Source organism: Acomys minous (assembly GCF_964271855.1).
Source record: "Acomys minous genome assembly, chromosome: 17".
Classification (NCBI taxonomy): domain Eukaryota; kingdom Metazoa; phylum Chordata; class Mammalia; order Rodentia; family Muridae; genus Acomys; species Acomys minous.
This window is the reverse complement of record NC_140500.1, coordinates 28,336,533-28,363,894: the sequence shown is the minus strand read 5'-3', so window position 1 is coordinate 28,363,894 and position 27,362 is coordinate 28,336,533.

Here is a 27,362-nt window from a genome sequence, read left to right as displayed (position 1 = left end):
GTGTCCTGGAGCTCTCTCACTTTCTGTTCATATTTATTTTTAACTTTTACTGAGTGGTGAGCCACTTCCAGTACCTTGTCTTCCACTCCAGATTGTGTATTTCCTTCATGCACTCTATTGGGGAGGCTTTCCACTGAGGAAGTATCTGCTTTTTGTTTTAGCTTATTGAGTTTTTCCTTTCTAACATCGTTTGCTTGGACGTTCTTCTGTAATTCTGTTTCTATTATCTTTGCTCGACTTCCTCATTTAATTCATCCTCTTGTTTTGTTCTTTTGGGGTATATTCATGTCTTCTTTGAATTTCTTGAAACATTCTTTTAAATCTTTATCTGGTAATTCTTCCAAGTCATTTTTACCAGGTGCTATTGCTTTGAGAATAGTGATTTGTGGAGTAGACATGGTGCCTTTGTTTTTCACGTTGTTTCTATTTCTGCCCTGGGACTTAGAAACTTGCACTTACTTTGATAGTTGAGTCTTCTTTTGTATTTTTCATTTTTAAGATTCTAGTCACCTATTTTTCTTTCAGTGGAAACAATTTAAAATCCAGTGGAGGACTAAATCCTAGTAGGGCTGAGGTGTCCTTCCCTCTGTGGGACTAGTATTTAGCTGGAGCCTTCCTCTGAATGTCAGGTACTGTCCTGTGTCAGATAGGGCCTCATACCCAGGCCTAAAACTTTCCTTTTGTTGTGGAATTCTCTATATTCTCCTGGTCCTTACCTAGAGTCAGCTCTGGCCCTCACACTGATTTCTAAGCTACTGCTGTTGCTACTGGGAGTGTTCCTGCATATCTGTGGGCCTAAAAGTGTTGAATCTGGTTCTGGAGATTGCCATGAAGCAAGATATGGGACTCCCAAGCACCAAACGGCATCACCTCAGTTCAGGACTGGCCTGCATTCTGAGTCTTCTGCTACTGACAGAACTTCTGGGAGACGTGGAACTACATGAGCCCTTGTGAGTTTAACCTAGAGTTGAATTCTGGGTGGTATTCTTGAAAGAGCGTGTCTGGACATGGATAGCTATGATTCCAGAATTAAGCAGAACACAAGGAACATCTAAAAAACCAAAAATGATGCTTTAGGTGACAGACTCCATACTATGCCATCATCCTGATTGTGCTGTTGTAGTGAGCTGTGATGTATTTTACACATTATGTTATATGGTGTGTTACAACACTGTATTTTCTGTGTGTACATGCTACATTGTATCCTAGTTGGATGTATTTGCTGTGTATACATGCTACATTGTAGCCTGGCTGAAATTTGCAGACTATTACCTTTGGTGGATCATGAATAAAAGATACACAGGATTTTCTTCATAATTTCTTATAACAATTCAAATGTTCACCAGCAGATTAATGAATATAAAGAAGATAAAAGTGAATTTATATGCATATATACATATATCACATACATACTTAAGGGGGAAAGGGTTTGCTGACTTACAGCTCCATCATTATGGGAAAAACTTGAAGCCACTGGTCGTGTTTAAGTGCATGGTCAAGAGCAGAGAGAGTTGAACTAATTCGTGTATACTCAGCTAGCTCTGTCTTTCTCTTTCAGTTTAGGAACCAACCCATGAAATGGGTCCTCCCTTAGACTGTTGACAGAAGGGGACCCCTTCCCCTACCATACGGCCACAGCATATCAGCTCTCATCCAGGTAGCCTGCTCCCCTTCCTCTGTGCCCCAAAAGAGGGATGGAGGGTGGCAACAGGAAGATACAAGCAAGGGGATAACACTCAGGATGTAATCTGAATAAATTGTAATAAATTAAAATTGAAAAATGGGTCCACCTACCTCAATCAACCCAATTAAGAAAATCCCTCACAGGCATGCCTGCAGGCAAACCTAATATAGATAATTCTTTATCGAGACTCCATCCTCACGTGACTCTATCATGTCAAATTGACAATTGAAACTATGAAGAGGTACAGAGCGTCATTGCAAGATGATTTTTAAAAATCTAGGATTGGTTGTAGCGATAGTTGTAAAGTTCTGAGAATAGACTTAATGTTAATGAATGGTAGTCTTAAAGTGATGTTGTGTATACTCTACATGTAGTATATATTACTACATTATGAAAAAGAATCCCCCCAAACAAAGCAGAACAGCATCAGAAAGATTTCAAGCTCACAATCTGGAAAGGAAGAGGGCATGACGGGAACAGGGAAGTAGACCCAATACGCTTTTTTATTTATTTGTTTATTTTTTGACAGATTGACTTTGTAAAGTCTTTTACATAATTATAGTACAATAAAATTTAAGATGTAAAATCTCTACAGAAGAAAATGTCACTGACAGAAATACGTCACACTTGACTGACTCATGGCATACATATACAAAAGGAAAAGACTGCAAAAAAATGACAAAAAAAATATAAAGGCTTTCATCAGTACCACAAGGCTATTCTGAGACTACCGTTTGTGTGCGGAAGACCAAACAAGTGAGGTGTTTTATAGGCGTTCCCGGAAACTGGGACTTCTACCATGAGAGAATACAGAAATGAATATAGCACAGTAGTCCCTAAACTGTGAGTTCTGGAGAGGACCACACAAGCTTCTTTCTAAGTAGAACAAAAAAGTCTTGCCTACGATTCATCTCGCAGGCACAGCTCCTCTGTAAGGTGAAGGCAGACAAGCTGTGCAGAGTGGGCAGGACCTACTCGGCACCATGCTTTACCCTGTACCGCAGACTGAGCACCACAGAGTCCAGCAACCGCAGCTGCCAAGGTGCAGAGAAAAGGGGAAGGGGAAGTTTTCCTTTCCAGACCACAAGACCCACTGCAGAAGCCAAGCTGAGTTATTCTCAGTCTCTGACCCATGATCAGACCCAGCTCCTGAGCCTGCTGAGTCAGCCAAGAGCCACCAAGAAATTCAGGCAGTGCCATGTAAAGGGAACACGCAAGCCAACTAAGCTGGCATCAAATTCCTGACTCGAAATGCCAATAGAGCCAATAACACATTTATATTTAAGCAGAGCCTTAGATTTAAGACGTTTTTCTTGGAGTTAACAGCTTTCCTAGGACTGCGACTTTGTTTCAGCATCCCTCTGGGAGGTGTGTGCTCGTAGCTTCCGCTAGGGGGCGCAAACAGCGTTTGCTAAGATGGCTTTGCCTACAACCTTTGACCTTATAGTATTCCTCAAATGACACCAAAGCTGAGGCTGATGTGTTTTTTTTAAGACACTACAGGGCACCTCTGCCCACAGGGCATGAAGTCAGCGGTGTTCAGGGCCTGCCTATGTGTGCCGCTTCAGGCCCGTTCTCTCTAGCTACAGAGGAGCTGTTCGCCACACACAGGATGCTGCCACTGATGGAGACTTGGAAGGACCCTCTGAGAGAGGACAGCCAGTGGAGTAGCTGGGCCACTCTGCTGCCTGCTGCGGAGTGGTGTAGAGTAGACAAAGAAGCCGGCTGACAGAGACTACCCAGCCCTGACGTGGGAGGGGACGGGGAGGGTGGGGAGACACGCTCAATCACATTCCTGAAGAACTGCCTTTGATGGCCCTGCCGGCCGATTCTTTCCCTTCGCTTGGAGGATTCTGCATCCTACTTTATGGGATTCTGTGGTCTGGAATACTCCATAAATCACAATGCGCCTTACAGAGTCGCTCTATACGGTTCACTCACACGTCCTGACAGCTCCTGCACCAGGAAGAGGTCTGCGCGGTGGCTGATGACGCCTGGCCAGGGCCCCTCAGCTCCCATAGATAAATCTATCAGTCACCTGGCCGGTCCATGCCCATTTCCCAGCTCGGATCTATGTGTAGGGCTGGGGACTGGGTGATCAAAGGTCTGGACATGTTTAATGATACCAGCGCTTTGCACATGCAAACAAGGGGCAACTCCAGATTCCCCTTGCACCCTGAAGCTTGAGCAGTGGTGCAGCCGTGGTGCTAAAGCCCGTGCACACTTTCTTGGCTCGTGTACAAAACCTGCTATTAATCTGGGTAGGCCTAAAACAAAAGGCCTAATGTGAGGCATTTAGCTGTGTTGACCCATAGGAACTAGCAGCAAGCTGGAGCAGTAGACAGAGAGCCGTGGGAAAGGCTCGGACAGACAGCTCCGGCCTCCTGGACCACACACACACACCTACCCACCAGTCCATCCTGCCTTGCGAGTCACATGCTTGGGAAGTGCCTGAGCTAGGCACTCTGTCTTCCCTCACGGGCACGGGGTTAGAAGGCAGGATCACACGTACACCCTCCACCCCTATGTGCTAGACTGGGAAGGATGGGCTCAGTGCAAAAACCCGTGATGCGTATCAGCAGGTGAATGGGGTTGGGTGTCTTTAGAGCCTTAGGACATGTTAGTCCCCCTGGGACTGGCAGGACACTTACTTCTTGATTCTCCTGCTACCCTTGGCAGACCATGCCAGCCTGCAATGGGGCTTTAAATAAAGCCCATTCCGACTGTTTCCACTTTCTCTTCACACTTCCTTTAACTTGGCCTTGCTGACCTGAAATGCTGGTTAGCTCCCCCCCCCCCCCCCCCCCGTGGCAAAGGCAACACTTCTCTGTATGCGACCTTCAAATGATAGGAAACACTGCTCAAATACTGCAATTTTGTTTCTTTTTTTTTTAATTTTTTGCTTTTTAAAATTTTAATTTTATTAATTTTTTCAAATTACAACTCAAGTGTTATCCCATCACTTGTATCCTCGCATTCCTCCCTCCCTCCCGCTTTCACTCTATTCCCCTCCCCTAAGTCTTTGACCAATGGGGACCTCCTCCCCCACTATATGGTCATAGGCTATCAAGTCTCATCTTGGTAGCCTGCTTATTCTTTCTTTGAGTGCCACCAGGCCTCCCCACCAAGGGGAAGTGGTCACATATGGAGCACCAGAGTTCATGTCAAAGTCAGTCCCCACTCTCCACATAACTGTGGAGAATGTCCTGTCCATTGGGAAGATCAGAGTAGGGGTTCAATGTTTACTCCTGAGACTCTAGTAAGACAAATATAGGAGATGGGGAAATAGAAGGACCCAGAGAGTCCTAGAAACCTACAAGAAGAACATCATGATGGGTGGATCGGGGGCCCGGGGAGGGTCTTCTCAAACTATTGCACTAACCAAAGACAATACAATATCAACTTTGTTTCTGATCTGATTAATCTTTCCTTATAAGCAGGCGCTGGACACTGCAGCAGTCCACATGGCAATAGTCTGAGTTGTCTGCATGTTCTAATATGCAGCTTCCTAATATAGGTATAATCATTTCCCCATCCCTGGGCAAATGCACGCATCCCTTCCATTCCTGTGTCTTCACAGAAGGTGGATTCCTCTAGCTAAGCCGCAGCTGCTCTTGACCTCTGTCTAGTAACTGCCCTGGCTCCTCTGTTACGGCATGATCTTGGGAGCTTACAACATATGGTCCAGGTCCCAGCTGTGTGGCTATGGCACCCTGCATAATCTCAACTGCCCCGCTTGTTAAATAAGAGCACCCACCTCCAGTATTTGTTGTGATTATTAAATTACATAAATGCCCTGAATATGCCCAGCCCTTAACTGCAACAGACAGAAGCTTATGTGTTCGTGACTCAAGGGGCAGTTTGGCAGATGGACTGTCTGTAACGTGACCTTCTCCAGAGCCCGAGTCATGGGTTCAGAAATACCTAGCTGATTGCTCAGTGCTCCTTGCATCCTGATAGTCTGTGCGTTATTTCCCAGCTGTGTTCCAGGGAGCACCATTGTGATGGTTTGAATGAAAATGGCTCTACTATGTTCACAGGGCGTGTCACTGTTAGGAGGTACAGCCTTGTTGGAGTAGGTGTGACCTTCTTGGAGGAAGTGTGTCACAAGGGGGTGGACTTTGAGGTTTCGGAAGCCCAATTCAGGCCCAGTGGCTCACCCTCTCTTCGCGCTGCCGTGCAGATCCAGTTGTAGAACTCAGCTCCTCTCTAGAACCACGTCTGCCTGCCCGCTGTCATGCTTCCCGCCATGATGACAACGGACTAAGCCGCTGAACGGTAAGCCAGCCTCAGTTAAGTGCTTTCCTTGATAGGAGCTGCCATGGTCATGATGTCTCTTTACAGCCATCTAAAACCCTGCCTAAGACACTCAAGCAAGTGTGACTGGGAGGTCTGAAGTATACAATGTACAATCTGAGTGCATCGTGTATTGTTGCTGGGTTTGTTCTTTATGCTAAGAAGAAGAAAACATCTAATTTTACAGTTACCCACCAGCCTCACCCGTCAGCTTCACTTCCTCCCCACACATCAGCTGATGAACTTGCCTCCTCAACCTTCCCCCGATTTTCTTTTTCCTTTTAATGTTGAGCACAAAGGGCACAGGAGCCTGGAACTCACACCTAGAGCTTCCATCGGGGCAAGGCTACGCTTTTGTATGAGGATAGCCGTCTAGTAGCACTTTTATCCCGCCCACATTTCCTCATCTGGACATTGATAGATATTTATTCTCCTCAGAAGGGAAGTTTGGGCAGGTTGGGTGTAAGTGTCAGCACTCTTAACACATGTAGCCTGAGGCAGGAAGATCCTGAGTTCTCGCTGTACAAAGAGACCCTGTCCCAGGAAAAGTGAAAGAAGAAAGGAAGGGAGGAGAAAGAAAGAAAGAAAGAAAGAAAGAAAGAAAGAAAGAAAGAAAGAAAAAAAGAAAGTAGAAAAAAAAGAAAGAAAGAAAGAAAGAAAGAAGAAAGTAGAAAAGAAAGAAAGAAGAAAGAACGAACAAATGAACAAACCTACAAATAACAAGTGTCCTTCAGGATGGCAGTGAGAGGCAAACATACCAGTTTCACGTTCTTGTCCCGCTCCTTCTCTCACACTGCCACCGTAGGCTCAGAACTCCAAGCTTACCCCTGAGCTGCCCCTTTCCTGCTGCAGGGTGACAAACACAGCAGGTCCCTGCAGCGGAGTCCCCACAGCAGAAACGTTCCCACAGTGGAATGCTGCACCCCACGGATGCTCGGTAGCCCTCTTGAGTGGACACTGCAGGAGTGTCTCCTCTGTGTGCTCAACGCAGCAGGCCAACTTCACTAGGTCAGCAGGCACGCCGGCCACGTCGACACTGAGCAGAGGACTTAATGCGGCTCTTCCTGCCACTAGGGATGATTCGAGTATAGAAAAACCCAATGACTTCAGCCACAAGTCCTCTGGGTCGCAAAATATGCTTTTGTTTGCCTAAACAGAGCAAAGAAGAACCGTATTTGGGAGCGAGGAGCATTTGGTGAGAAAGCGTCACAGGACTTTACGCAATCCTTCCTGTCCCCACAGCAGAGCATAACTCAGGAGTATGTTAGACAGACACAGCTGACTGCTCAGGACAGGTGGGGCTTACCACTCACTGCTCACCTAGAGCAGAGGGTGCCTTCCTCTCCAGCTTTCTCAGCACCCCTGAATCTTGTGCAGTTTCCCAAACTCTATAAGGCACTGTATTCATCTTCCCGTCCTCTGAAAGTGGCACCGAGCCCAGCGGCCACATGTTTATGAGCACCGGGAGAGTCGGTGTGTGTTCTTCTCCATGGATCATTCCATATTCTCTCTGCCCTGGAGACTGACTGCAGTTGGCTCTCAAGCCCAGCCCCATTAGGTCCCACCATTCCACAGCCTCGCTGTAATATCTCTAAGGAACCCTCCCGAGTAAGGCTTGCTGCGCATTCGCTCCTAATTACGCTCGGCATCACAGGACATATTATCTGGAGTGACATGAGATCCTGTGCTGGAAACACTCATCACATAGACGAAATTATTATACAAAAGTATTGCTCTGACTCTGGTGTGATTGGAAAGTAGGGAGAACTGCTAGATTCGTCGAGAGAGGAGCGATATATAACTTGCTTGGATGGAGTTAACCTCTGCGTGGACTTCCTCGGGGATCTAGCGCATTTATCACACACCAAAGCTATTAGTGCCACGGCAGATTGTTGTAACGTAACGCACGCTTGCTGTCATCAGCCTCCCCACCCCACCCCACCCCCCCCCCGTGCCCCAATAATGCAAATCCAAGATGTTCATTTTGGCAGTTCCAGCTCAATGCCCACCAAATTCACTGCGCAAATCCACATATTCCAAGAACTTGCTTCGCATTTGGAAGTACAGTAAGTAAAATGTCCACAAGAAAACGGAAAAGCTCCATAAAATATCTGGGTTTTTCCCCCCTGAATATCCAGATGGTCGACTTTGTCTAGTGAAAGCGCCTATAACTTTTACTGCTTTCTTGTCTCCATCTTTAATCCCTGCTTGGAAGGCTGTGGACCTTTGTAAGGTGCTTTCCCATTCAAAGCTCAGACATGAAGCTTGAGCTTGAAAATGACTTATAGGCAACTTCACGGCTCCTCTCCTAGGGTCTTAGTCAGTCCTTATGGACCCTGGACACACTGCATACAGCAGTCTGGAAGGCTGAAGCCAAGGAGAACCAGGGACGTGAGGGTCGGGGTCAGCATGAGATCTCAGCACTGCAGGCTTGCCTGTACTCAGTGTTAGGTGGCAAATGTCACTTCCTTAGCTACAAAGGAAAGGGCATGCATGAGAACAGAAAGAAGGCTCTACCAGCCAGGTGATCATGGTCACCTTGTCTATAATACCAGCATTATGTGAAGAGAAGGGGCTGCTGCCAAATTCTTTGTCTGTGATGTGACTGCCTACCCAGAAGTCCCCAAGGAAACTCTTTCTTCTCTCTCACCCAAATAACATTTGGGAGCCGGCTCATCTTGGTTACGAGTCTCCTCTCACACTGATCCATCTCTTTACCACCCCGCTCCATCGCCCTCTGCCCCCTAAAAGGATGTGTAGCAACCCTACATGGGGTTACATACCTGAGTGGGGGAAGGGGGGACTCAAAAATGTGCCAATGTTAAAAGATTTCGGGCATGTGCTACAACCACAACCTAATCCAAAATCTAACATATAATAAATGTGAGGTGTGTGTTTCTGCTGTAGTGCCCAGTTTCCCTGCAGCCTTGGTTCTGAATGACAGCACGTGTTCTCCATGCCACTGCCTGGAACACTCGTGTCAGGTTCAAGACTGTGATGCGCTTTGGACGGCAGCAGTCTATGGCACACCAAGTTTTCTGCTCATTCTAAACTAATGGTTTAATTGCAGAAACCAAGATATTTACTACCATCCTACCATTCTTCCACATGTAAGTAGCTAGTTAGTGTTTTTTGTTTGTTTGTTTGTTTTGTTTTAGGTTGTGTTGTATTAGGATTGGCTTGAAATTAAGACAAACTTTCCAATAATTTTTTGAAATGGCCCTAAACATACTTGGATTATTTTTTTCATCAAAATACTATTTAGCCATGAGAATGGATGGAATTTGTTGTTTTTTTCTCCCCTTTTCAATTAACTTTATCATATATAAAAAAAAATCAACAACTTGCAAGTAAAAACTACCACACACCAAACTTAACGAGACACAAAAACCACACATCTCAATGAGCATCCATCCAGTTCCAAGGGGCTTTCTGAAGCTGTGCAGCCCCACAGCAAACCTTTTACATTTTTATTATTGATTGTACTTTCGTGCATTTATCTGCTACCAAAAGTGGAAAGTCTGTGACAGAGCTGGATCTAGAAAAAATAGCTTTATAGCCTTTTTTTCATAACTCAAGTTCATTTTTTATTTAAAAATTTTATTTTTTGAGAATTTCATGAGCACTACATTTACTATGTACATCATTGCGGCTCTCCTCCCCCTCCACTCCTCCCCCAATCCCCCATCGCCCCCCACATTTAGATAGAGAAATAGATGATAGATAGACACAGATATTCCATATAGCGTTAGCTTCGACTTTGTTCAATATCGTTGCCCTCATGATGTTATAATTTTCACTTTAGTCATCAAATGCTATTTCTAAAACTTGAGTAAATAAAATGTATGCATTTCAGTTCTTTCCCTTTTTCTTCCTGATGCCTCCCGGGGTTTTGTTTGTTTGTTTGTTTGTTTTTGTTTGTATGTTGTTTACAAAAATTCCTAAGCCAGTAGCCATGGAAAGCACTGCCAGTGGTTGTGTTGCTTCATTTACTTAGACAACTTAATTCCTAAATAATTTCGCTAGGCACAGACCTGCTAGATGAGACCTTCTCTTCTTTCTAAACTACAAAATCAACATGCCATTCCCTTGATTAAAAAAAAAAATACCACTTCTGCACCCTGGAATAGAAGTGACACTTCTGCCCATAGAGGACACCACAGCAATAAGAGACTCTATGCTTTTACAGTAACCTGGGGACAAATTCGAGACCATGACATTGCTCCATAGAATACTGCAAGCACTGGGCCAGGGAGTAAAGCAAGCAAGCAGGATACACATCAAGACTGACTTAGGTAGCATGGCAGAAGATCTACCTGCAAGTGTTTCCAAATCTACCAGCATGATAATTCCTGAAATCACTGAGTGAAATCAGCAAAGCAATCGATATGCAAAAAGCAACTGTGTGTCTGCACAGCAGTGATGAAAATTCCAAAGACGAACCTAAAGTGCAATTCTGCCTATTGTGGTGGGGAAAGGGTTAAGGTAATAAGAAGTAAATTGGGTCAAAGACATAGAAACACATGTAACCATGGATTGTGAAACATGGCTGAAATAAATAGACCTCCCTAAGCTGGAAACACATCTTGTGTTCAAAGATTGGAGTACTTGATGTTATCAAGTTGCATCGTTGCCCAAATTCATCTGCATAGTGAATGTGATTCTTCTCAAAGTAATAAGTAGGTTTCAATATATTTTTATAAAACAAACACACTTATCTTAGAGGCTTAGAGTGCCCCAAACAATCCTGGAAAATATGATAGTTGGAAGATTCACTTTCCAACTTTCTAAACTTACTGCAAATCTACAGTAATAAAAACAATGCTGAGCCAGCACAAAGACCTAGATAGAACGGAGTGGCCCTCCAATTTACTGTCAACTGACTGTTGACAAGGATGCCAAGACAGTTCAATGGGGAAGCCTAACATTTTCTTTTTTATATTGTTTTTTCTGTGTATGAGTGTTTTGCTTACATGTATGTTCGTGCTCCATGTGTGTGCCTGATGCCAGAAGAGGACATTGGATTGCTTAGAACTGAAGTTACAGATGGTTTTGAGCTGCCACGTGGGTTCTGGAAATGGAACCGAGGTCCTGTGAAACAGCAGTGTTCTTAACCCCTGAGCCACCTCTAGTCTTTCCAAAGTGTGGTTCTGGAACAACAGATAATTGCGTATAGGAAATTAGCCAAGCCCTACTTCTATATATAGAGTTAACGGAATAATCGGATGGAGGGGGCTCTGTGGTTACCGTGCTTACTGCTCCTGCAGACAACCTAGGTTTGGTTTCCAGCACCCACCCAGGGCAGCTAAAAAACTGCCTATAACTCCATTTCTAGGGAATACTATGTCTTCCGGCCTTTGTAGGCATCTGAACACATATATACGTACACACACACACACTCGAAATGAATCTTTAAAAACACATATCTCAAAACAGATAAGATACCTACATGTAACAGCAGAGCCTGTAAAATTCTCACAAGAAAACAAAGGTATAAACAGTTGTGACTGCAGACTTTCTTCCGCAGTCGGCCTTTCTAAAGAAAGGCAAAACTTTCATCTCTGTGGCACACAAATGCAGGCAAAAAACAGCTAACATAGGCAAACTGGACTTCATGCCAACTTTAAACACGTGTGTTTCAACAGCAATGTAAAGGAAACCACTCTAATTAGAGAGGGTATTTTATGTTTTAATTTTGCTTTACATTTTTAATTAGCTGACAGTTAGCAGATTCTCCCCGCCCACCATGCTCCAGCCTATTATCTCTACTTAAGCATCTCCATATTCAGTGTTTCTCCTTCTACATTCATTACGTGTTTGCTCTGTTACCCTTCCTGCCCCTCTTCCTTAAAGCCTCATTTCCCACCTCTCATGGACCTCGATTTGCACTCACACCCACATAGAAATGCGAATATGGATGTTAGAGGCTAAAATCTGTATATAAGGGAGTAGACGGCCTTCTTTTTTCTGATTTTGGGTTATCTCACTTAATATAAGTTCCACCTATTCTCCAATTTCTTTAACCTTTTCACTCACAGCTGAATAGAAATCCGTGCATGTGGTCCCACATTTCCACTGCCATCTTATCTGTTGATAGACACAGGCAGATTTCATGTCCTTGCTGTCACAGATAGAGCGGCAATAAACAGGAAAAAGCAAGGATCTCCGCAGTAGGAGACGGCGCCATCTGGGCATGTGCCCAGGCCTGTTACATCTGGGCCATTCCTTAATTCTGTTTTTAGCTGTTTGAGACACCTCCATGCTGATTTCCCCAGTGGCTGTGCTGGTTTACAATCCCGTGAGCAGTGTACAAGAGCCCCTCTTTCCCACACCCTCGCCAGCATTTGTTGCCATTTGTTTTCCTGATAATAGAGACACCATGTTCACATCCTCTATCTAAAAGGAGCTTGCCTCCAAGACAAGAAAGGAACATTTAAACCCCAAACAAAGCTAAATAGCACAATCGGGAGTGGGCAGGTGGATCTGAACAGACTTTTCTTCAAAGCAGTTAGTAGCGAAGAAACACATCAAAATAATCTAAACATCAATATCGTGAGGAAATCACAAATCAAATCAGAAGAGGACGCCATTTCACAGCGAGGCTAGCTGTAATAGTAACGGTATAGGCAGGGAAAAGTGCTGGGAAGGGCATGAGGAAACCAGAGTCCTCATTCATCTCTGAGAGAGGATGTAAATAGTGCATCCACAAGGGGGGAAATTGGCAGCTTCTCAAAACACTAAACATAGAGTTACTTATGAGCCAGAAATCTAACTCCAAACTATACACCCAAGAGAACTAAAAATATATGTTTATACAAAAACTTTTACACAAATCTACCCAGCATGCAATTCATAATATAACCCTAAGTGGAAACAACCCAGTATCCACCAAGCAAGAAATGCATAAACAAGGTACATTATTCCTTCACAAAGGAATATTATTCAACCATAAGAGATGAAATGCAATGTCAACATGGGGTAGACTGAAGGAGCATTGGACCGAGCTAAAGAAGAGGAAGGTTGGAACCGGCTACAATGCGCAAAAGGCTACATAGTACATGATGTTATTTATATACAGTGTCCAGAATATATAAATACACAGTGACAAAAAATATCTTAGTGAGTAGGAGTTGGAGGCTAATAAGAAGGGAGTCAACGGGTTCCATTGGGTGTAGTGAGCACATTCTTGGCTTAAATGTAGTGATAACTGAGTAACACTGTGACTTTATTAACTTCTCAGTTTTGTAATTTAAAAGGATGAGTGTATGGCATGTAAAATATGTTTCAACTTAAAACAAGTAAGCATATGGCTGTCAGCTCAGTGTTTCTGTGTGACTCTTACCACAGGGAGCAGGGGCATGTCGGACTCTTTTGCCTGCTCTTAGGACTCTTTTCCTCCTATTGGGTTGCCTTTGTCCAGCCTCAGCATGAGGGCTTTTAGGCAAAAGTCTTATTGTACCTGTGTTTTGTCTTGTTTTTCTGTTGCCTCTTGGAGGCCTGCTCTTTTCTGAAGAGGAAACAGGGAGTGGATCGTGGGGAGAGGTGAAGTTAGGGGGAACAAGGAAGAATAGAGGAAGAGGAAACTGTGGTCAGAGAAAAATCTATTTCAATAAAAACTGAAGATAAAAATAAGTTAAAAATTTAAAAAGAATAATGACACAATCCAATTATGACGGCGTGGAGAGGCATGTTTAACTGCTGGAATAAATGGGAATTCGTTTCATTATTTCAAAAAAATTTAAAAAGAATTTTTAAATGATAATATTTATATATAATTATGGTACACACTGTGACATTTTAATGCATGAATTGTGGAATGATTGACTCCAACCAATTAGCACAGCCTACATTTTTAGAAAATTCTTTTTGTTGTTGTTGTTGTTGTTGTTTTGTTTTCTAGTAGGTTTTGCCAACGTTGCATGGAAGCAGTGAGTTTGACAGTCACTACAGTCCAGCTCAGGCAATGACTTTATTTTAATTAATTAATCACTTTACATCCCAATTGTAGCCCCCTCCTTCCTCTTCTCCCAGTGCCACCCTCTCTCCTTCCCTCCTTCTTCCTCCATCCCTTTCCCCTAATCCTCAGGAAAGGGGAGCCCACACCCACCCACCTCAGCTCATCAAGTTGCGTCAGGACTGAGCGAGTCCTTTCCCCTGTGGCTTGGCAAGGCAGTCCCACCAGGCGGAAGTGATCACAAAACAGACAACAGAGTCCATGTCAGAGACAGCCCCTGCTCCCCTTACTAGGGGACCCATATGAAGCCTGAGCTGCCCATCAGCTACATCTGTGTAAGGGGCCTAGGTCCGTCCAGTCCAGCACGGTCCTTGGCTGGTGCTTCAGTCTCCACAAATCCCTCTGGGCCCTGGTTGGTTGGCTCTGTTGGTCTTCTTGTGGAGCTCCAATAGCATTATTCACATTTTTGGAGCCCAGTATGACAACTCAATAGCTGTATATAATAGTCAATAAAGAGATAGTCTAAGGGAACAACATGCCACTTGTTCCTGGTCACCGTCGCTCTGGCGAGAACACTGACACTCGGCAGATGTTCTTCCCCCGGGCAGGGTCAGCCTCGCTTCAAGGTGTTTGCCCCAGAGCCTCTGATGTTTTGTTTGCTTTTCATTGCTGAAGATTGGTCTTTGCTGACTCCCCCTCAGAGCTTTTCAAAGTTTCTGAGGTGATCCGGCCGTCTAGGACTTCGCTTCAAATCCCAGGCAAGCTCCTGCTTCCTCTAGGTAAAAGCAAAGTCTGTCATCCATTTTCCTTATAAGGTGCATTCAGTTCATAGATCTGGAGGCGCAGGATCCAGGAGCTGCGGCTAGGGAGGACCTTCAAGCCCGTGGAGGGTACTGAAGGAGCGTGAGACGTCACAGGGCAAGACAGAGGGAGCGGCTCGCTCCCATCTCTCTTCCTCCTCCTTTCAAAGCCGCCAGGGTCATCGTGGGGTGGGGGGAGCACCATTATGACCTCATCGAGTCCCACTCATCTCCCAAAGGCCCCACCTCTAAACACCATCAATTTATGAACTTGTGCGTTGTTTCTAGAGCGTGAGTGCTGGGAAACGTACCCATAGCATGGCAGAAATGAGGCAGCTGGGGTGCTAGGAGTGGCCTTTCTTCCTACTCTGTCCCCCTAGCTACTCTGAGGTAATCTCTGAGGTACATCAAATAGCCACTGCACTCTGAAAATACAGGATTTCCTAGGGGGCTCCAAGTTGGACTAAAAGGCTGGCTGTTTCCTGCCGCCCTCTGGAACCACCTGTGTTAGCAAGGGGCACTCTTGAGGTTTATCTTAGGACGACTTTCCCTCTCTGTCACTGGCTGTCTGGGGGAGCCCTTTCCATCCTGTATGTCACACAGTTACTGGAGCAATCAAGTAGAATTCTCTCACCCAGGACTCTCAACATTGACATTCTTAGCTGGAAAGTACATCCGGGATAATCGACCTCAAGGCAACATATCTACAACCCATCCTGTTCCTAGTCCTGGAACACCAACACTGACAAGGTGAGGAGAGGCTCCAGGCACTCCTCTCCCTCATCACTGGTTTGTTCCTTCTCACTCCAGCAGTCTGCTCCCGAATACCCTCCTTCCTCCTTCCCTCTCTCTGCAGCGGTCCAGCCTCGGGAGCTGGCCTTAACTTCCCAGAATCCAATAGAGACGTCCTCCTGGGGGCCCTGCGGTCTGCCCCTTCAGGACAGATCTGACTCTGGGTTCTGGCTGTCCTCGGCGCAGCTAGCTCCCTCCCTGGAACATCAACTCTAGGAAAAGGCCAGGTCTCCTCTGTGCCTATTCCCTAGGTACTGAAAACAAATACCTGGTGAATAGCCAAATATGTGTAACAGCCATTTGATGCTGTAAAGACATTCAGGGAGAAAATGGCTGATAGCTAATAAAACAATGAGCAATGCTGACAGAGCTTCAGCAGCGATCAGATGTGCTCTCCTGGGGAATCTCTCCACGCACGTGTGAAGGGGAAGACCATGAGAACACCACCAGAAGCTTGGCAGCAAGCTCGGCGGCCATCCTTTTCTCTGCAGAGGAGTTAACTGGCTGGCTCTGCTGTAACTAAGGAGGAAGTGACGGACAGCTCCACCTGTCTGCACTCCAAATCCTGGTTGGCTGAAGACCCTTCAAGAGTTGACTTCAGTTTCTTGACAGTACAAATGTATTTCTTATAAATATTGGCAAGTCAAACAATATTTTTTTTTGCAGTATTCTTCCTTAGCAGTGCCCAGAAAATAAGATAACCTTGATCAGTGTTTGAATTGACAATGATGTCACTGGAAAAATAAGAGTTTTAAAAGCTAAGCACCTACTTTGAAAGCATCTTTCTCCAAGATCTGCAATTGCAGATAGATTCTCCCACAGCTTCTTTCCAGGGCTTGATTGCTCCTGAGGCCTGGAAGTGATGCATGTGTTTATCCCTGTGCTTGGTGGAATAGTACCTCTCCAACTGCCAAAATCCACATCTAGCCTATGAAATAAAAAGATATCAGGTCTCCCTGCCCTGTAAGCAGATGAGCAATGTTAAAAGACAAAAATCTAAGCTCGACAGTGGTGGTGCATGCCTGTAGTCCTAGCACTCTGGGAGGCAGAGGCAGGCATATCTCTGAGTTCAAGGCCAGCCTGGTCTACAAAGTGAGTCCAGGACAGCCAGGACTACCCAGAGAAATCCTGTCTCAAAAAATCAAAAAAATAAAAATCTGGATAAAAGGCCTGGCTGTTGACAGGATCCTACTGCCCACCTATTTCTCTTTTTAAGTATAAAAAGGCATGTGCCAGCCGGGCGTGGTGGCATACGCCTTTAATCCCAGCACTTGGGAGGCAGAGGAAGGCAGATCACTGTGAGTTCAAGGCCAGCCTGGTCTACAAAGTGATTCCAGGACAGCCAAGACTACACAGGGAAACCCTGTCTCGAAAAACCAAAAATAAAAATAAAAATAAAAAAATAAAGGCGTGTGTCACCACGCCCAGCTCCTTTAAAAAAAAAAAGTGAGTCCAAGACAACCAAGGCTACACAGAGAAGCCCTGTCTTGAAAACAAAAACAAAAACAAAAAAAGTATAAAAAAGACCAGTGTAATATTGTGAAATATATATTTGGTCTCCATGCACATTTTCTGAGCTGCAGCTCCTAACTCCCATAGAACCCATTAAATGCATGCTGTATCATAACAAGTTACCAGATGGCCAGAAGGCTGAGGAGTTTCAAGATAGTACTAGGTCCCCAGAAAGACTAAGGCAGATCATTCCTACTCCCAACCTCCAGAGAGAAAGGGGACAATGACCTTGACATGACCGTAAAGAAGGCCTTATGAAAACCAAGGCAAGGTAGGAGCAGCTTGTCAGTAATAGAACTCATGGAGGTGCAGAGTGGAAAGATCTCCGAACAGATCTGTGAAGACAGCAGCTCCAAGGCACAGAGCCCTTTATGGCCTCACCATGGCCATCTTTCATCTGGGAGTGGGTGCCTCTTGTGTGGCAGCTTCTAGAAATAGTCCATCTTGAGGAAGGCTAGTGAAACTCAGGAGGTGAGCAAACATCCTATGTCGGGAAAAGCTGAAACATAAAAGATTCATAAGGCCCCTCCCAGAAGCAATAACAAATTGGGGGTGAGTGGGGGGGTAGACTTTGACCAACTGAGCTGCCATGGGTTGGGGCATCCTCTGACCTCTGACCTGGTTCCAGCTCTCATCAGCTGTTCATAGCCCTACAAGCCACCCCTCAGGTCTGACCTTTAATTGAGAAGAAAGAGAAGCCCCAGATTCAACACGCAGACAGGGCTTGAAATAAGGAGCTATGAAAATAAGGGTCCACTCTGTACCTAAATGGCTCAAATCGAGGGAAACATTTAAATAAGCAGTGGAAAAAAAAAAACAGATGAGATCTAGGTTGTGACGTTATGAGACACTGGGGAGGAGACCACTGAGTACTATAGGGGCAAAACAAAACAAACAAAAACAAAAACAAGACATTGATCTAACTATCCTTTCTTTTTTAATTTTTAATTTTTCATTAATTCAACATTTTTTATCTTTTACATATACATTTATATTATTAGACATGTATACAATAAACTACCTATAGCAAGAAGAGCCATGACACAATCAGGAATTATATAACTGTTACATTCTTAGTGTTTTGGCTATTTGTATTTGACAGCCTTAAAGAAAACACCTTTCCTATCTTGGTGGGTCTAAAATTCTGCATGTAAATCAATCTCCATCATGTCTTGTCATTACCAACTTAAAACATCTATATAGACCTAAAAACATCTTAACCCCTAAACAACTAAGCTTATTCCTTCTTAAGACAAAGGCTAAATGATTTGATACAATGAGGGGACTCAGTCCATAGCTGACTGTGTCATATGAGCCACTCAATATACTTGGGTATCATCAGCTAAGGTGATATATATATATATCACAGACTGGGAAATGGGCGATAAAGGACAGTTTGACTATAAGGAGATTCCATGTTCACTGGACCTGATAGGACTGTGTTCACTGGAAAATTAAGAAAAAAGTTAGTCAAGGGCCTTGGGACATTTGACTTGGGGGAGGGGAGGGGTCAGTGGTAGGTCTGATTGGTTGAGGGGCACATGAGTGAATGAGACCTGCTCAGCAAAGCAATCCATGGGACAAAGCAGAGGACCGAGTATGTGCAGGTCACTCAAAGGCAGCCGGGGAGAGCCTGGCTTTGAACTGGAGTTCCTAAGGAAGATATCAACCGGAGAACCAATGCTGTGCTAGTGAGCAACCGTCCACAGGAGGCACAGATGATTTTTTTTTTAATGTAAGTGGAAAAGACTCAGCTTCCAGAGCAGGCTTTGCACATTTTTCTCCAGCAAGAAAATATGCTGATGCTGGACCACACTTGCCCAGCCCAGATGTGGCTGAGGGAGGGAAAATGGGAGTAGCTACAGCTGTAGTACTGTTCTGCCTCATCCTGCCAGACCAAGGACCATCACAGCAACCATCTGTGGCTGAAGGAGCAACGGTGGCCTGACTTCAGCCCAGAGCCTATCAGAATGGAGAAAGCTGGAGAGAGCAAATCAGAGCAGGGTAAGCCAATCACCCCTATCCCTTAAGGGGTAAGGAAATTAGGAGGCTTGTCAAGTACCACGGGGTGAAGAAAATCAAACAGCTCGCTGAAATGTCTGAGGATTCGAATTCACGGCCTAACAACGTAAGGCAAGGCAGGAACCTGTGTCTAGGGAGGTTATAGGCCTCAGTGAGGGAGCCGCGGCTGTTGGATATGATACAATGTGCCACCAGCTGCCTTCTACACACTTGTGCTTCTGGCTATAGATTGCTGTTGTTGACAGCAGCAATGGGTCATAGAAGGAAACTTCTTCTTTATAATAGATGGTGTGCCACAGAGGGTCTGTAGGCTTTGGTGAAGCCTCTGGGATTAAATGATGGTTGCTGTGGCATAGGAACCGAATGCTTAGCCATAGATGGGCATCTGTGTCACCCCCTCAAGGCTCACAGAGCATCATGGGAGAGAGGGTAGAATGAATCTGAGAGCCAGAAGGGAAGGAGACTTGCATAGCAATTTTCTCAGTTGAAAGATTCATTCTGGGAGGAGACGCGTGAGCATCAAGAAGTAAATGAACTTCATACGTCATGTCTGAAAGTCCCAAAGGTCTCAAGGCCCCTTCCCAAGGTTATAGGAGAGTAAGCAACTGCCCAAGGGGAGACTTTGGCCCACAGACCTGCTTGGGGTGGACTCTGACCAATCAAGATGACTTTAAGCTATGCAAAGAGCTCCAAGGGTCCAGCGTTCATGTGTTGTAGGCCATGCTATAGGGTGGACTTTCAGTGGGGGCAGCATCTGTTGAGTCATCTACCGTAAGTCATCCCTCACTCATTCTCCAAGTAACCACAGTAAACTCATGGGCTGGCCACGCTGGGCTGTGCTGCTATTGTCCCTTTGGTCTCTTGTTAGTTTCCTATTCGGCATGGGATGACAATTGTTCACATCTCTCCAGAAATAGTGTCATATAACAGTATCTCACAAAGGATCCTCCCTAATAAACCAATAAGCACGCTACCCTGAATTCTGTGAGCCAGTGGTGTGTCATCGGAATCCTGCTAGCACATCCCACGCAAGGCAGAAGAACACCCTAAGGACTGCAATTGGCATCTGGGTAGGAACAGGATCAGGGAAGTCTTGTGCACACAGCCCTCGACCTGTGTGACCCTGATGCCAGTAGACAGTGGCAGCCCGAGTGGGATTAGAGGTTGCCCAGCTGCTGTCCGCTGCAGAGGGGACTGCTTGCTTGCTGGTGAGAAGCCCTGCACACTGCAGGTCACACCCACCGTCTGTGATGGTTCGCGCTGGGGGGAGTGGAAGAGAAGTTCTGTCTGGCCCTGCCCCATTCCTTGAGAACCAGCTAGCTCTGTCTGTGTTCCAGCTGGAGAGCAGGCAGGTGACCTGGATTTGGCCAATTACTTGAATTCAGTAAGTTGAAACTGGAAAGAGGTGCACACATTTAGAACTGAGAAAATACCCAGGGCAGCCAAAGAAAGGCACAGCTATCACATGCAGAAAGCCTGCGGTTGCTTATCTGGCTGGTTTCCCCATTGCCCAACCTCACCTGGTTCCAGTCAGTTCTCCACGCCTGCCCACCTCCCCGTGAACTTTGGATGTGCCCCTGTGAATCCAGGATATTTCTCTCCTGCTCAAGTTCTCCAGGACCTGGATCTGGCTTTGGCAACGAAACTTCTGCCCTGAGCCCTCTCCTGGAGTGGAAAAACCACAGCAACCTGGCTGGTCCTGTCAGTCTTACCTCTGAGCTCACTCCTGGACCAGGTTCAGAATCAGAACCAACAAAGAGCTCTTGACTAAATGAAGTCCCAGGGTAAAACGTGTGATGTGTGGTGTGTGGTGTGTGTGTACATATGTGTCCATGTGTGTATATGTATGTATGTATATATATATGTATGCATGCATATGTACATGTATGTATATGTATCTAGACTGTTTAGCCTTAGCGTTGGAGGACTTGGGAGGACCCTCCTAGCTTCAGGAACTCTGCCTGTCACAGGAGACGCCACTGAGTCTATTTGTTCGGATTCTCTGGCATGAAACAGGGGCTCCAGTCACTTGTCTTTCTCCTGGGTAATGCTGAACAGCTGCTCTGAAGTGAGCACCAGCTGAAGCTCTCATAACCCGCCTCTAAATGAAATGTAATAAAGATGACTTTCTCTTTCATAAACAAGGCCAGGAAGCCTGCCAAGGGATCTTGTCTTCTCCCTGCTTGGGCAACTTGCTGGCATCCCAGACAAGGCGAGGAGAGGGCAAACGCTCCCTGGGGACAACAGCACCCCCATCCAGGCAGCTGCCATCACACACCGCACCCCACCCCACCCCCAAGCTGCTGTGAGGTCAGTAGCTGCTGGGCGTGGCATGCTTTGCACCTCTGCAGGGCTAGGCTGATCCTATCCTTCCAATTAGTTGTCCCCCCCTCACCCCCACCCCCAACAGCAGCCAAGAAGGGCGGAGGCCCTACGGCTGGGAATCTGCTGTCTAAGGAATGAGACGGAGGCAGGGCCATGTTGTTCAGACAGATGACAACATGAACACATGGAGAAGAGCCTAGCGGTGCAGGAAAGGCGTTGGGGTGATGTTGAGACGGGAACGGTGTCTTGCATGAAGCCTTAGGGAAGGAGGGACATGCCCTTCTTGTGGGACCTGGAGGAGTAAAGCTGAACATCTTCATGGAAACACTAAGAAAACGTCAATGTGGAGCCATGATTTCCCATCAGCCCAGCTGTGGGCTCTTGCATCCTCATTAGGCCAGATTGAGATGAATGAAATGCCTAATAATTTCAGAGACAGTCATGTTCCTACCACTCGGAGACAGTGTGCAAGGAAAAGAAGATGGATTTGTGTGCGCATCATCAACACTATCATTATATCCTCCCAGAGTGCATATCTTCATATATAGATAAGGATTCTTATAAATATCAACACTGTTCTGGGCACAACACATTTCTTTCTTTTTTCCTTTTTTTTTTTTTAAGATTTATTTATTGTTATGTGTACAGTGCTCTGCCTGCATATACACACCCGCAGGCCAGAAGAGGGCATCACATAATTATTATAGATGGTTGTGAACCACCATGTGGTTCCTGGGAACTGAACTCAGGACCTTTGGAAGAGCAGTCAGTGCGCTTAACCTCTGAGCTATCTCTCCAGCCCGCACAACACATTTCTAACTTGTCTTTCTCCTAAAAATATGTATCTGTTCCAAATCATTGCCTGATTTTCCCGTGTCACTTTTAGCAGTTGGGTAGGACTTAGTTCTATTCCTATGAAGAACGTGCATTCATTACTTTTGGACCATGTGCCCTTTGGCCCAGTGCACCAACGGTGCTCAGTAAATGTTGAATGCCTTAATGGCTAAAGCTGTGTGGCCCGATCAAAGGCCATCATGCCCGTTGTGCCTACTGAGATCTTGACAACTTTATATCAGGCCACGGAAACCAACCACAAAGGACTATGTGGTAGCTGGTTCCGTTTATATGAGCCATTCCAAACTGACAGATCTAGAGAGACCAAAGTGGCTGCCTAGAAATGGGGTCAAGGCTGAGGAAAGAGAGCGACTAGTAATGGGGACTTTTCAAGGGAGCGATATAAGCGCCCTGAGATTGACGGTGGTGATGGTGTCACCTATTGTGAATAGCCTTAAAACTATTAAATTGTAGACTTGAAATAGGCAAATTGCTTGGTATGTGGATTACATATCAACAAAGTTGTTATTTACAAAGCATAAAGAGATGACTGACAAGGAGCGTTGGGATAGGGAGCCAAGGTTGGCTTGTCCTGCTTCTCCCTGGGCCACTTGTCTTGTCCCTGAGAGCCACAGAGTTGTTATGTCATCACCACTTCTGACCAAGAGCCGCCCTAAATCAGTGGTGAGGAATGTGCCACTAAACAAACATCTCACCTGCCTCAGGTATGCTGTCTCCACACAGACTAGCAACGGCTCCTGCTTTATTGATCCTTAGATACCTTCTGGGTGTTGATTTACTTAGAGTGTTGCTGCTAGAGCCAGGAAGCCCCATTTCCTAGCCCAAGAATCTCAACAACCCCAATCCCCCCACTATAAATGTCACAGATGATAAATTGGAGGCTAGTGTCCCATAGGAAATGGTGGAGCCCTAGATCTGGACCGGAGGAAAGCAAGACCAGGCAGAGCTCTCAGGCTGCTCTCAGCCAGGTGCCTTGGGCTGGGGAGGAAGAGGAGGGCGGGGATAAAGGCTGCCTTTCTGGAGGTCAGTATCTACCACAGGATGGAAACATCAGAGGGAAACAAATGGCCTCATGATGAGTTAGAGTTGCAGAGAAAAGATACTCGCTTCTTCCTTTGTGGAGAGAATGGCTGTTTCACTGAGTCAGTGCAGGAACCACATGGAGCCCATGGGTATCGCCTAGGGTTCTGGAACTCAGGAAAGAAGGCTGCAGACTCAGAGGTCTGCCCACAGTATCCAACACTCATCAGGTAAAGTGGGGCAGCATAGCGGAGACATCATCTAAAGAAATCCATTAGGAGAGGGACGTACCACAAGGATCAGAAACGTGTGATGATGGTTTTTATTCAAAGAGAAGTGATGTCAGACTGCCTGCTTCCCCTGATTGCCACCCCATGGGCTGAGGTGGGACAATATCCTCTTTGGGTGTGTGGGGCATGGTATTTTGGAACCCAGGGAGTGCAGAGAAAATATTGCCTTCTCTTCTGGGTCCCCTCACTCAGGCTCTCCCTCCTCTTCATCTCAGGGGAGGCCAAGCCTGTTTCTGGTGCCCCACTCTCTGGAAGGAAGCCAGTCAAGTCTGAATGTGTGCCCCGCCACTCAGCTCTGACTTCCAAGGAACCACAGGATCAAACTCTTGGTTTCTTAGGGACAATTCTCACTAAGCAGTTTTTAAAATCCTCCTGCATCCACTCTTTGCGCCAATTCGCAGAACGGTTAAGATGGAAGACAGAGGGAAGCAGCAAGAAGATAATGGGAGGGAAACTGAGGCTCAGAAGTACCTGGACTTGCATCACATATGAAGGGGATGCAGTCAGCCTCCTGGGTCCCTAGTGCTAAAGCCACAGTCTGTGCCACTCTGGCTACAGTGAGCACTCCCAGCTCTCCTCTCAGTTCAGTCGGCATCGTCAGTCCTTTTGGCATTCAGCAACTTTGAAAGAGGTCTGAGTGCTACTCATGAGCTGTACACTCAATGGTCTTAAAGTGTCCACTGAAGCCTTTGGCATCCCAAAGCCAGTGGCCCACTATCACTTATGTGGGAGCCAGCTGCACAGAAGGAAAACTGGGCCCAACTGCAGCATACCCCGAGACTCTAGGGACACCTCTCTCCACCAAGAAAGAAGCCTTGCCATTTCTTGGAAAACGCATGCTTCTTTTAATTTGCCATTTTTTCCTTCAATAATTCATTTATGTAATTTCTTTACAGCTCTATCCCAGCCCCATCTCTCCTCTCCTTCCAGTCTCACCCCCATGCCCTCTTCCCCTCCACCATCTCCTCCCCTTTTCCTCACACAGGGGTGGCTCTCACAATGGGCACCAACCCATCCTGGCACTTCAAGTCTCAGCAGGGCTAAGCACATCCTCTGCCAGATGTGGGAAAAGGATCCAAAGGCAAGCAACAGAGTGAGAGATAGGTCCTACTCCTATTGCTAGGGGACCGACATGATGACCAAGCTGCACACCTGCTACATATGTGTAGGGGGTCTAGGCCCCATGTATGTTCTTTTGTTGGTGGTTCAGTCTCTGTGAGCCCCCATGGATCCAGGTCAGTTTACTTTGTATGTCTTCTTGTGGTGTATTTGACATCTCTGGCCCCCTTAATCCTTCTCCCTATCTCTTCCACAAGATTCCCAGAGCTCTGTTTAATGTTTGGCTGTGGGTATCTGCATCTGTTTCCATCAGCTGCTGAATGAAGCCTCTCAGAAGACAGTCACACTAGGCTCCTGTCTGTAAGTATAGCAGAGTATCATTAATAATGTCAGGTGTTGGGTTTCTCCCGAGGTGTGGGTCTCAAGTTGGGGCAGTCATTGCTTGGCCATTCCCTCAATCTCTGCTCCATCTTTATCCATACACTTCTTGTAGGTAGGACAAATTTTGAGTCTGAAGGTTTTTATGGGTGGGTTGGTGTCCCTCTCCCTACACTGGAAGACCCACCTGCCTACAGGAGATTTAATTTGACAGTTTTGATATATTAATATATACAGAGAGACATATTTCTCCATTTAGGAAGAGTAGAGCTATATCAATGAATGAGCACTGACCCTCAGCTCCTAAGGTGGGGACCCTTAGGAGGGCTTCCCACTGTTTCATCATTCTCTCCAGACCCCAAAAACTGTCGCCAGCTTCATAACATGCTCTAATTTTGAAAAATAAAAACCTGGAGGAATGCCCATGAGAACTATACCTCCGCCTTTCCTAACTTGAGAAAAGCATGGAAATCTCCATGGAAACCAGAAGTAACACAATGCATTCGTGGCCAGATGTGGAGCTCAGGTCGAGATGTCTATCTTGAGCTGCATATTACACTAATGTGACTATCTCCTTCCAACGCTTCCATGATCTCAGACAGATGCAGCCTTTGTCCCCGGGAAGAGCACAGGGGACCCTTGACCCTTTTGAGCTGTTAATTGTTATTAAAATTCAAATTTCACATGTCTTACATTACCTTTAGATGAGTGTGAAGCACAGGCTCCAAGTAGTGTCCAGTTGGCTCTGATGGATCAGGCTCTCTCAAATCACTTGTCCTTTTCTTTACCTGAGGGGCAGTGAAACACTTTCAGAGTATGTATCTCAGTATCAGAGTCCTCTGTGTGATTCTGAAGGGGGGGGCAGTGTCTGGGCAGCATGCTGAGGAAAGCCTGGTAGGAGTCACTGGTCAGGACACGCTTGCCTTTGCTACCGAAGTCCACTTGGAAGCCCTCCAACAGGTCTGCAGGGGGCAGCTGTGGGTTTATGTTTGCAACCAGGTTAGTAGAGGCAAGTACTTCACAAAATGTGTGAAAAAGCACGCTGCCTGTTTATACTCTCCAATAATTGCTTAGATCATTCACAAACACTGTTGGCTGAAGAGTGCAGTCTGCAGTCTATAGAAGGACGCTATGCCATCCCCGTTAGATGCACTATGCTTTGTCTCTGGCTTGTACCTCCTTAGATAAACAGGCCATTGCCAGTTCAGCTCTTCATTCATGCTGAGTACTTTTTCCAGATGCTGATCTGGGTGTGAGTCCTGGGCACAAGGGAAATAACAGCCCATGGATGCTTTGTGGAATCTAACTTTTGCCCCGCTTTTAAAACTGTGGGTCATTCCCCTGGACTGAATCATGTAAGTAAATACGGGGTGGTGAAAAACCTGGCAACAGTAAAAGCTTTCTGAATACACAGTAACCAGAAAATACTACAAAATCAAAAGTCCAAGGTGTGCCTGGACTCGGCACATGCCCATGTTATAGGACGTGACTTCATGACTACCTTGGTTCAGAATAAGCCACACACAGAGGTCACCAAACACTGCATGAAACACCTAGGCTCAGAGTGGAAACTATTGTCTGTGATGAGCTACAGTGTTTCTACTGTACATACAGAGCTTTCTGCTCTCAGAGAAACATAGTGGAAATGATAACGGAAAGAAAAAACAAAATCTTCTCAAGATAAGACCTTTTGATTGTACTGTGTTTGGTGTTTGACTGTAGAAATTGCTGTTTTTGAGGGTTGGAGTGATGGCTCGGCAGCTAAGAGCACTTCCTGTTCCCAGCATCCATGTTGAAAGTTGCTAACTTCCTGTCGCTCCAACCCCAAGGTACCCACGACCCTCTTCAGGCCTTCATAAGTACCCAGATATCCATAGTATACATATGCATATAAATGAAAATAAAAATAGTAACATAAGAAAAAAATCATGGTTGGCTTGAGTTTCATTGAAGTAATAATTAAATGAACTGTGGATTGAGAGTAGAACAGTTTCCAACAAACATGTTGCTGCCATCTTCTTTATCTGTGTAACTGGAAGCCACATTGTGAGCCCTGATGAGTACAAAATCAAAGTGCTGGTCAACTCTAACAGCTGCCAAAGACGTTCCATGTCCAGTCTACATTTAATTGGCATGTAAAAATAAACATATCCAGATCACTATGCAAATTTATTTTTACCTTTAACAAGTGGTAAAAATAAAAGCATGCCAAAGAATTATTTAAAACAATTCTCTTTATGGCTTATGATCAGTAAATGCTTTCATATATATATATATATATATATATATATATCTGTGATATATATGTGTGTGCTCATGCATGTGTGTGTGTATGTGTGTGTGTGTGTGTGTGTGTGTGTGTGTGTGTGTGTGTG